The sequence below is a fragment of the Schistocerca cancellata genome, chromosome 12 (genome assembly GCF_023864275.1).
Source record: "Schistocerca cancellata isolate TAMUIC-IGC-003103 chromosome 12, iqSchCanc2.1, whole genome shotgun sequence".
Lineage (NCBI taxonomy): Eukaryota > Metazoa > Arthropoda > Insecta > Orthoptera > Acrididae > Schistocerca > Schistocerca cancellata.
This window is the reverse complement of record NC_064637.1, coordinates 117670379-117682606: the sequence shown is the minus strand read 5'-3', so window position 1 is coordinate 117682606 and position 12228 is coordinate 117670379. Positions and strand designations below refer to the sequence as shown.

The window sequence follows — 12228 nt, the reverse complement described above, 5'->3', positions numbered from 1 at the left end:
ATCTAGATATGACTCTGACGGATGACACGTATGTAAGCATCCTGTCTGATCACCAGCATCCATTCACGTCCATTGTGCATTCCGACGGACTTGGGCTATTCCAGCAGGACAATGCGACACCCCACACGCCCAGAATTACTACAGAGTAGCTCCAGGGACACTCTTCTGAGTTTGAACACTTCCGCTGGCCACCAACTCCCCATATATGAACGCTATTGAGCATATCTGGGATGCCTTGCAACTTGCTGCTCAGGAAAGAGAAATCTCTACCGCTCGTACTCTTACGGATTTATGGACAGGCGTGCAGGATTCATTTTGTCATTTGCCTGACTGAATACACGCTATCGAATGCCGTTCATAAATGGCAGTAAGACACGTCGAATCACCAGACTGGCGTACAACTCTACAGGGAAGTGCATGAGATAACCCCAGGAGTGCTCCTACTCTTATATGAAATTGCAAAAATGGTTCAAATGGCTCTGAACACTATAGGACTTAACATCTGAGGTCATCAGTCCCCTAGAACTTAGAACTACACTATTATATACAAACGATAAAACACCTAGCTTACATCTGCGAACAGCAGCAATGAATGGATAGTAAGGTAAATATTTAAAAACTTGGGTGCAGTTGGAATCGACCTGTGCAAAATCAAATGGCTCCAAGTACTATGTGACTTATCTTCTGAGGTCCTCAGTCCCCTAGATCTAGAACTACTTAAACCTAACGAACCTAAGGACATCACACACATCCATGGCCGAGGCAGGATTCGAATCTGCGACCGTAGTAGCTGCGCGGTTCCGGACTGAAGCGCCTAGAACCGATGGTCCACCGCGGCCGGCACGAAATTGCACCCCAGGCCATATCTGCAGGTGTAGGTCCAGCGCGTCTAGCAGGCAGACAGGTTGGTCTCTTTCTAGTCAACATACGGCCACCACTGGCACCGAGGCAGAACCTCCTTTCACCAGAAAATAAAACAGACCTTCTCTCTGCCCTCCAATGAACTCTTGCTTGACACCACTGAAGTTGCAAATGGCGGTAGTTTGGGGTCAATGGAAAGCATGCTACAGTGTGTCTGCCTCGGAGCTGTCCGATTTGTAACCGTTCGCTGTGTTGGTGTGGTGGCAACTGCTGTTCGAATTGCTGCTGCAGATACAGTACGATGTTCCACAGCCATACGCCGAACACAACGACCTCCCTTTCGGTAGTGCCACGTGGCCGTCCGGAGCCCAGTCTTCTTGCGCCCGTCCATTATCTACATCTACATCTACATCTACAATTATACTCCGCAAGCCACCCAACTGTGTGTGGCGGAGGGCACTTTACGTGCCACTGTCATTAACTCACGTTGCTGTTCCAATCGCGTATGAAAAGCACTCCGTCTTCAGGCCACAAGTGGCCCATCGGGACCATCCGACCGCCGTATCATCCTCAGATGAGGATGCGGATAGGAGGGGCGTGTGGTCAGCACACCGCTCTCCCGGCCGTTACGATGGTTTTCTTTGACCGGAGCCGCTACTATTCGGTCGAGTAGCTCCTCAATTGGCATCACGAGGCTGAGTGCACCCCGAAAAATGGCAACAGCGCATGGCGGCTGGATGGTCACCCATCCAAGTGCCGGCCACGCCCGACAGTGCTTAACTTCGGTGATCTCACGGGAACCGGTGTATCCACTACGGCAAGGCCGTTGCCTAGTCGCGTATGGTTCGCGGGAAAAACGACTACCGGAAAGCCTCCGTGCGCGCTCGAATCTCTCTAATTTTACATTCGTGATATCCTCGGGAGGTATAAGTAGGGGGAAGCAATATATTCGATACCTCATCCAGAAACGCACCCTCTCGAAACCTGGCGAGCAAGCTACACCGCGATGCAGAGCGCCTCTCTTGCAGAGTCGGCCACTTGATTCTTCTAAACATCTCCGTAACGCTATCACGCTTACCAAATAACCCTGTGACGAAACGCGCCGCTCTTCTTTGGATCTTCTCTATCAACCCGACCTGGTACGGATCCCACACTGATGAGCAATACTGAAGTATATGTCGAACGAGTGTTGTGTAAGCCACCTCCTTTGTTGATGGACTACATTTTCTAAGGACTCTCCCAATGAATCTCAACCTGGCACCCGCCTTACCAACAATTAATTTTATATAATCATTCCACTTCAAATCGTTGCGTACGCATACTCCCAGATATTTTACAGAAGTAACTGCTACCAGTGTTTGTTTCGCTATCATATAATCATACAATAAAGGATCCTTCTTTCTATGTATTTGCAATACATTACATTTGTCTATGTTAAGGTATCAGATAGATTATATAATGGTAAGACAGAGATTTAGGAACCAGGTTTTAAATTGTAAGACATTTCCAGGGGCAGATGTGGACTCTGACCACAATCTATTGGTTATGACCTGTAGATTAAAACTGAAGAAACTGCAAAAAGGTGGGAATTTAAGGAGATGGGACCTGGATAAACTGAAAGAACCAGAGGTTGTACAGAGTTTCAGGGAGAGCATAAGGGAACAATTGACAGGCATGGGGGAAAGAAATACAGTAGAAGAAGAATGGGTAGCTTTGAGGGATGAAGTAGTGATGGCAGCAGAGGATCAAGTAGGTAAAAAGACGAGGGCTAGTAGAAATCCTTGGGTAACAGAAGAAATATTGACCTTCATTGATGAAAGGAGAAAATATAAAAATGCAGTAAATGAAGCAGGTAAAAAGGAATACAAACGTCTCAAAAATGAGATCGACAGGAAGTGCAAAATGGCTAAGCAGGGATGGCTAGAGGACAAATGCAAGGATGTAGAGGCTTATCTCAATAGGGGTAAGATAGATACTGCCTACAGGAAAATTAAAGAGACCTTTGGAGATAAGAGAACCACTTGTATGAACATCAAGAGCTCAGATGGAAACCCAGTTCTAAGCAAAGAAGAAAAAGCAGAAAGGTGGAAGGAGTATATAGAGGGTCTATACAAGGGCGATGTACTTGAGGACAATATTATGGAAATGGAAGAGGATGTAGATGAAGATGAAATGGGAGATACGATACTGCGTGAAGAGTTTGACAGAGCACTGAAAGACCTGAGTCGAAACAAGGCCCCTGGAGTAGACAACATTCCATTGGAACTACTGACGGCCTTGGGAGAGCCAGTCCTGACAAAACTCTACCATCTGGTGAGCAAGACGTATGAAACAGGCGAAATACCCTCAGACTTCAAGAAGAATATAATAATTCCAATCCCAAAGAAAGCAGGTGTTGACAGATGTGAAAATTACCGAACAATCAGTTTAATAAGCCACAGCTGCAAAATACTAACACGAATTCTTTACAGACGAATGGAAAAACTAGTAGAAGCCGACCTCGGGGAAGATCAGTTTGGATTCCGTAGAAATACTGGAACACGTGAGGCAATACTGACCTTACGACTTATCTTAGAAGAAAGATTAAGGAAAGGCAAACCTACGTTTCTAGCATTTGTAGACTTAGAGAAAGCTTTTGACAATGTTGACTGGAATACTCTCTTTCCAATTCTAAAGGTGGCAGGGGTAAAATACAGGGAGCGAAAGGTTATTTACAATTTGTACAGAAACCAGATGGCAGTTATAAGAGTCGAGGGACATGAAAGGGAAGCAGTGGTTGGGAAAGGAATAAGACAGGGTTGTAGCCTCTCCCCGATGTTATTCAATCTGTATATTGAGCAAGCAGTAAAGGAAACAAAAGAAAAATTCGGAGTAGGTATTAAAATTCATGGAGAAGAAGTAAAAACTTTGTGGTTCGCCGATGACATTGTAATTCTGTCAGAGACAGCAAAGGACTTGGAAGAGCAGTTGAACGGAATGGACAGTGTCCTGAAAGGAGGATATAAGATGAACATCAACAAAAGCAAAACGAGGATAATGGAATGTTGCCAAATTAAGTCGGGTGATGCTGAGGGAATTAGATTAGGAAATGAGACAATTAAAGTAGTAAAGGAGTTTTGCTATTTAGGGAGTAAAATAACCGATGATGGTCGAAGTAGAGAGGATATAAAATGTAGACTGGCAATGGCAAGGAAAGCGTTTCTGAAGAAGAGAAATTTGTTAACATCGAGTATAGATTTACGTGTCAGGAAGTCGTTTCTGAAAGTATTTGTATGGAGTGTAGCCATGTATGGAAGTGAAACATGGACGATAACTAGTTTGGACATGAAGAGAATAGAAGCTTTCGAAATGTGGTGCTACAGAAGAATGCTGAAGATAAGGTGGGTAGATCACGTAACTAATGAAGAGGTATTGAATAGGATTGGGGAGAAGAGAAGTTTGTGGCACAACTTGACTAGAAGAAGGGATCGGTTGGTAGGACATGTTTTGAGGCATCAAGGGATCACAAATTTAGCATTGGAGGGCAGTGTGGAGGGTAAAAATCGTAGAGGGAGACCAAGAGATGAATACACTAAGGAGATTCAGAAGGATGTAGGTTGCAGTAGATACTGGGAGATGAAGAAGCTTGCACAGGATAGAGTAGCATGGAGAGCTGCATCAAACCAGTCTCAGGACTGAAGACCACAACAACAACAAAGGGTCAGTTGCGACTCCCTGCACCAAGTGCCTATCCGTCTGTAGACGTCTCTCCATTGAGAACGACATGCTGTGTTCTGTTTGCTAAAAACTCTTAAATGCAGCCACACAGCTGGTCTGATATTCCGTAGGCTACTACTTTGTTTATCAGGCGACAGTGCGGAACTGTATCGAACGCCTTCCGGGAGTCAAGGAAAATGGCATCTATCTGGGAGCCTGTATCTAATATTTCCTGGGTCTCATGAACAAATAAAGCGAGTTGGGACTGACACGATCGCTGTTTACGGAATCCATGTTGATTCCTACAGAGTAGATTCTGGGTTTCCAGAAATGACATGATACGCAAGTAAAAAACATGTTCTAAAATTCTACAACAGATCGACGTCAGAGATATAGGCCTATAGTTTTGCGCATCTGCTCGGCGACCCTTCTTGAAAACTGGAACTACCTGTGCTCTTTCCCAATCAATTTTCTCGTGACCATTGCTGCCAGCAATCATGTTCAGTGGCTACATACCTACCAAGTCTTCTGCAATATCGCAAAAGGGATATCCAGCTTCTCGTAGTCCTATTAAATGACCTCGTTGAAACTCTGTGAGCTGTTGATGAAGGCATCTTCGTCATCTTTAAGGCATTCTTGACGAATATCAAGACACCACGTCCAATCTCAAAAAAACGGTTCAAATGGCTCTGAGCACTATGCGACTTAACTTCTGAGGTCATCAGTCGCCTAGAACTTAGAACTAATTAAACCTAACTAACCTAAGGACATCACACACATCCATGCCCGAGGCAGGATTCGAACGTGCGACCGGAGCTTTCGCTCGGCTCCAGACTGTAGCGCCCAGAACGGCACGGCCACTCCGGTCGGCTCGTCCAATCTCAAAGCTAACTAACGCTCACGACCGTTACACCGTTACAGCGTCTACTGAAAGCAAAAATGATGTGCATTCTCAAAGTGGCGCTAGTAGCGCCCCTCTTTTGCGACTGGCGCGAAATTTTAATAGACGTCGTCCTTCAGATATAGAATGACGCCAGTCATCTTACGTTTATCTAGCACATCTCGTTCTTGGTGTCGGGATATTTTTTTCGTCAGTGTATTTTAAATGTAAATAAAAAAAATGTTCAAATATGTGTGAAATCTTATGGTACTTGTCCGCAGCTCGTGGTCCAGCGGTAGCGTTCTCGCTTCCCGCGCCCGGGTTCCCGGGTTCGATTCCCGGCGGGGTCAGGGTTTTTGTCTGCCTCATGATGACTGGGTGTTGTGTGATGTCCTTAGGTTAGTTAGGTTTAAGTAGTTCTAGGTTCTAGGGGACTGATGACCATAGGAGTTAAGTCCCATAGTGCTCAGAGCCATTTGAACCATTTGATGCCACGAGTATATTTGTATTGAACGTTTACGTAAGTAGCATCAAAGAAGTTGTTGGAAGGAGAGTGAGGACATTTAAAATTTAATTACATTGAAATTAACACCCCTAGCTGCATACAGGCGTTGATATAAGTCAACGGGTACAGTTGAAAATGTGTTCCCCGACCGAGACTCGAACCCAGGATCTCTTGCTTACATGGCAAACGCTCTATCCATCTGAGCCCCCGGAGCATAGTGCGACTGCAGGGACTTATCTCTGGAACGCCTCGCGTGATAACCACATACTCAGCTTACTGTCCCGCACTATATTGATAGTGCCCCTGCCCATTATACTCATTACTCGCTGCTTGTTGTTGGGAATGCGGCTCTCACGGGAGGCGTGCCAGAGATAAGTCGCTGCACTCCCACAATGCTAGGGGGCTCAGATGGATAGAGCGTCTGCCATGTAAGCAGGAGATGCAGGGTTCGAGTTCCGGTAGGGGCACACATTTTTAACCATCCCCGTTGACTTATATCAACGCCTGTATGCAGCTAGGGGTATTCATTGCATTGTAATTTGATTCTAACGAGCTGCGTGATCACCGATGGTATCTGTTCTTTCGGACATGTCCCAAAGAACAGATACCATCTTTATATATATAAAATTTAATTCTTGGGCAATCGAAGTCGTATGAGAGTTGCTTCGCCTACCTTGTTGTTATTCCGTATTATGTTACTTACCCTATTACCGCCAATCCCCACAAATTTCGATGCGGAAAAAATACAAATAAAAAACTGCGGAATACATTTGGAGATCGAACACAGGTTATTTGTTTTGCAGACAGATGCCTTGCTCACAAAACCAACTGCGCTGTTAATGAACAGGGTTACCGTATGGATGCATAAGCGACAGACGTAACAGTTCTTCCTCGATTTCTAGGAAAATATGCTTTTCAGGTCCATATATGTGATGATAAGAAAATGCTGAGTTTGTAACTATCTGCCGACCCCATCAATTTTGAGCGTATAGCCCGTCACGAATTTTAGGGGTGCTTTTCTCGAAAACGTGTGGCCAGGGGGGGAGGGGGGGGGTGTAGGTGTTGAGCTACAATATCGTAGCGTCTCTTATTTGTGTCCGGTCTGCGGCCATTTGCGATGTGCGGCGCTCGAAAAACGAATTAGACGGCTTATTGTGCTATTGATTATCTAGCGGCCAGGATCGGTTCTCGGCATTGCTACACTTGTACGAGTTTCGCCTTTGCTAAGATTTAGCAGGCATACATTAGACGTCGGTACTGATGTGGTAGCCATGTAACTTATCTGGTCGAAGCATATGAGGCACTGACCAGGGCAAACTGTCGCATGCTGCGGACGCAACGCACACGAGAGGAGTTTTCTTTTCGACAGTCCAGCAGGTAAGATGTGTACGTACCCTCCGCCACACACCGCAAGGCAGCTTGCTTTCGGAGTGCAAGTGTAGACGTCGGTTTGGCCGCAGATCTTGGCCGGACACATGGCACTGCTAGCCGCGAAATGTGAGTCTAGAACTGCACGCGCCACACGGGCAATAACCAGCCGCAGCGCAACATCAATTTCAATCCAGGCGCCTTTTATGAAGAGCTCGGAGTAAATTGCAAGCGACAGGCGGTCCTAGCATTTACCGCCCCTCAGCCTGAATTATGCCGGTGCTGGCAGCAAATAGGGCACTCTTAACCCCCGCTACCGTTATTTACGAGGCAGTAAGGCGTCAATATGTTTCGCAAGAGCACCCGTTACAGGTGCGACATTAACGCATGACTCCAATACGGAGCAGAGCGGCACTTACTGGTGTCTGGTTAAGCCTCGGGCATAAAGCGAGGTCCACACGGACACGGTACGATACGATACCCAGTGTCACAAGCGACACGAAGCAGGACATGGGCCGAGCACATAGAAACGTAGCGTAAGCTACTTAAGGGGGGACGTTAATGGAAAACACACACACACACTTTAAAAGATGCACCAAAGCCACAATTTTGAAGATAAAGCAAGGAAATTTTGTCTCATGCTTCACGTGAAATTAACAAAATTACTGTTAAGTTCTTTGGATTATGTATATATATATATATATATATATATATATATATATATATATATATACTAAACTTTTCTGTAGAACTTAAAAATTTTATTCAAAAAAATAACATATGTACCGTTTTGTCAGAAACTCTTCAAGAGGTTTGAAAAAAGATTTCCCTGTTTAATCCTCTCACGAGGTTTTTTGAATATATTGAATAGGAGAATTTTAATAATTTTTTATTTTAATTCTTCAAGTACAGTATAAAATTCATGAAAATTCCATGCACTTTGTCGCATATCTCATTTTACACTCAGTTTCAAAAGTTAGTCTTGAGATTAAATTTATTAAATTTATGGAAATAAGTGTACAGAATTTCATAATTGTAGCCGTGATAGATTCTGACAAGAAGGTAGGCCTACATGAACTTTAAAAAGCTAATTGCCAAGAAAAGCTATTTAAAGTTCAACGTAACCGAAATATTAGTTAACGGTAGCAGCAGTGTTGAAATTTTTCGTTTTTAAATAAATATTTTTTTTTAAAAAAAGGAGTGATTTTTATACGTAAAATATGCACTGAATTGAGATATTGCGTTATTATAGAAAAGTGGGAAAAACGATCAGTGGTATCTTAATAACAATGCTGACAGAAACTAACAACAAATACGTGGCATAAAAACTGGTAAATCATTACTGAGGTAATAATGTTCCTGTTGTCTTGTGTCGTAGCTTGAGGTATACGCGTACGTGCAGCGTGCAGGACTTGCCCCCCACCTGGTCTATACCGTAGTTTCTGGCTGTCGTCTCGCAGACATCCGTTGTGTTGCAGAATGGTACGAACCCCAGTATGGAAACATTTTTCCCAAGTGACGTAGCAGTAAAGTACAATACTTAATTTCCTTTGACAGATTAAGGGTTTATCTGCCATTTCTATGAAATAATAAAAAGAGGAAGGAAATTATGGAAATAGTAATAAATTAAAAATTCAACAAAAGTTCATACATAGTATACAATAAAAATAAGAAGTAGCTGACCTGCTGCCTGTGTCTACATAATATACCTTTATGTAGCTCTTGAAAACGGACAAATCAGACGAAAAACAGATTTCTTCAACTCAGTTTTCACCCTTTGGCACTAAATATTCGTATTGCCCAAATAGTGGGGTGATCCCCGATTACATTATATTTGAGCAAAAATCAATGGGTGAATACTGGCAATTTTCTATTGTATTCAACCACTTATCACTTTTTGAAAAAAGCAATGTACAGTGGACAAACCAAGTTTTCTTTTATTTGCCTATTTAATTTAATATTTTGATTTTATACATCTTGAAACTGAGAGAGTTAAATTTTTTTTATCTTTCTTTGATGTCTCCGTTTGTTAGAGGAAGTAATAGGAATAAGAAATACCGAAAATCGGTTATTTCAGAAACCGGTTATTTTCAGCGGTTTTGAACATTCGGCTTAAAATGGAGTGGGAAGAAAAAACCATTATAACCGAACACCGGTTGTTTCAGCCATAATCGCCATCTCTAACTGACATGTGTCGCGTCGCGCGACCTGTATTGGGTTGTGTCGTATCGCATACCTTATCATCCCCGTGTGAGCCACACCTCGCACCGGTGCAGCTTCAGTCAGTAGCTGGCTGGCAGGAAAGTACCGTGTGGTTATAATTAAACTTTCCCTATTTAATACCTTATAACACGAAAACTAATTACCGTACCAGTACCAAACTTGGTAGCAGTCATGTCAAGGCCATGAGGAAGAGAAATAATGCACAATCAATTCAGTTGAAACAGTTTTAATATGTTGCTACAGTACATCATCGCATTATATACCGGTACCATTACTGCTACAAAAGGGGCCCAAAATGGCGCCCATCGGCGTCCAGAAGAGTCTGAAACCGCAGGATTGCATTCTGCACAGCAGAACGAAGTATGTCCGAAGGTATGCTAGCTACCTCTCATGATATGCTGCGCTTCAGGTCAGGACGTGTGTGAATGTTGACCTGGTGAACCCTTCCTTCAGGTAGCCCCACAAGTAGCCCCACAACCAGAAATTACAGGGAGTGAGATCAGTGATCGTGCCAGCCAAGCATCTGGAAACGATCGGCTGCTAATTCGGTAGTTTCCAGTTGTGTTACGGAGAAGCAGGTGAACTTCACGAGCGCCGGCCGGCGTAGCCGAGCGTTTCTAGGCGCTACAGTCTGGAACCGCGCGACTGCTACGGTCGCAGGTTCGAATCCTACTTCGGGCATGGATGTGTGTGATGTCCTTAGGTTAGTTAGGTTTAAGTAGTTTTAAGTTCTAAGGGACTGATAACCTCAGCAGTTAAGTCCCATACTGCTCAGAGCTATTTTTTGAACTTCACGAGTAATGCGCGGTGAGGTCCTATCTTGCATGAAAACTGTTGAGGTCAATGCGTCTCTCTCCTGTAGGGCGGACGTGACATGCTGGCGAAGCGTATTGCAGTAACGCGGGCCAGTCACACTGCAAGTCTTTAGTTCTTGGGCGTCAACCTGTTCAAAAAAGAATAGGCCGATGTTCAACGTAGCCGTAAGCCACACCATACGGTGACACGTGCATCGTACAGAGGAACTTCATGCACAGTGGCTGGAGGTGAAGATCCACACACTCGGCAATTCTGTGTGTTCACCTGGCCCCTTTGTCTGTCCGTAGGATGGACCAGGGACAGCCCTCGTCAACTTCAACCCTTGCGAGAAAGTGGAGAGCGAAGTCAACACGTCGTTGTTCGTCGTGTGGTACAAGCTACTGTATGATATGCATCTCGTACGGATACCATTTGAGAACGGTTCTAAGTATCTTCCGTACAGTGCACCACGGGATGTTCAACTGTCGAGGCACAGCACGCGCCCTTACTAACAATCGGGAATTGCGCGCATCGTTGTCTGCCACAGCAACAGCAATTTCATCAACCACTTCTCGTGCAACCGGTCGTCGGCCTCTTCCCGGAGCGACGCCCACTTCTCCAGCTGATTCGAACTTCTTCTTCATGCTCCGCACAGCAGGTGGAGAAAGACGACCCTTCCGTAATCCTTCCAGCCCGGCATATTCTCGAAGTGCAGCTGCAGCATTACGGTCTTTTTGATAACACAGCTTCACCAATAATATTCTGCTCCTTTTGTCCAAGCTGATGTTGACACGTCAACAAGTCCACTGCGTCTGGTCAGGTGTTTGAGACCATGAGTCACGACGACTGATCACGGCAGCCGGTGGCCATGATTGGAACTAGACGGTGGCGCTGTGACGTGTGGAAATCATGCACACAATACTCTGGACATTAATGCTGCCAAGTTTGGTACTCGTGCGATAATCAGTTTCCATGTTACAACGCGTTAAATAGGGAAAGTACTTCTGACTGTAGTGCCTATCGACGCTGGTGTCAGCTCGCTCTTCTGGACTGAGCAGCCACCGGCGTTAAGTTCGCAGCGGCGTCCTGGTCTCTCGATGCACCACTGTTCATTAAAATCGCAACAGCATGAGGCGGCACGCAACAGACGTCAAACTGACGTAAAATGTACTGCATGCTTTCTTATGCAAATGATCAGCGTTAGAGCGCAGCGCCATCTACATTCAGTGTATAATGAAACTTTGCGCAGGAGGTTTCATCTATATCTACATCATCTACAGGGATACTCTGCAAATCACATTTAAGTGCCTGGCAGAGGGTCATCGAATCACCTTGCAAGTCTCTATTATTCCAATCTCGTATAGCGCGCGGAAAGAATGAACACCTATATCTTTCCGTACGAGCTCTGATTTCCCTTATTTTATCGTGGTGATCGTTCCGCCCTACGTAGGTCGATGTCAACAAAATATTTTCGCATTCGGAGGAGAAAGTTGGTGATTGGAATTTCGTGAGAAGATTCCTTCGCAACGAAAAACGCCTTTCTTTTAATGATTTCCAGTCCAAATCCTGCATCATTTCTGTGACACTCTCTCCCATATTTCGCGATAATACAATACGTGCTGCCTTTCTTTGAACTTTTTCGATGTACTCCGTCAGTCCTATCTGGTAAGGATCCCACACCGCGCAGCAGTATTCTAAAAGAGGACGGACAAGCGTAGTGTAGGCAGTCTCCTTAGTAGGTCTGTTACATTTTCTAAGCGTCCTGCCAATAAGACGCAGCCTTTGGTTAGCCTTCCCCACAACATTTTCTATGTGTTCTTTCCAATTTAAGTTGTTCGTAATTGTAATACCTAGGTACGTAGTTGAATTTACGGCTGATTTATCGTGTAACCGAAGTTTA

General features: G+C 44.6%; 1 protein-coding gene and 1 pseudogene across 2 annotated transcripts in view; one reads left to right on the top strand and one right to left on the bottom strand.

The window, feature by feature from the left end:
• Nucleotides 1–12228, top strand: part of LOC126109413 (angiotensin-converting enzyme-like) — a 312642-nt gene that overhangs the window by 113556 nt on the left and 186858 nt on the right. The gene's annotated exons all lie outside the window — the stretch shown is intronic.
• Nucleotides 1576–1692, bottom strand: LOC126110006 (5S ribosomal RNA; annotated as a pseudogene).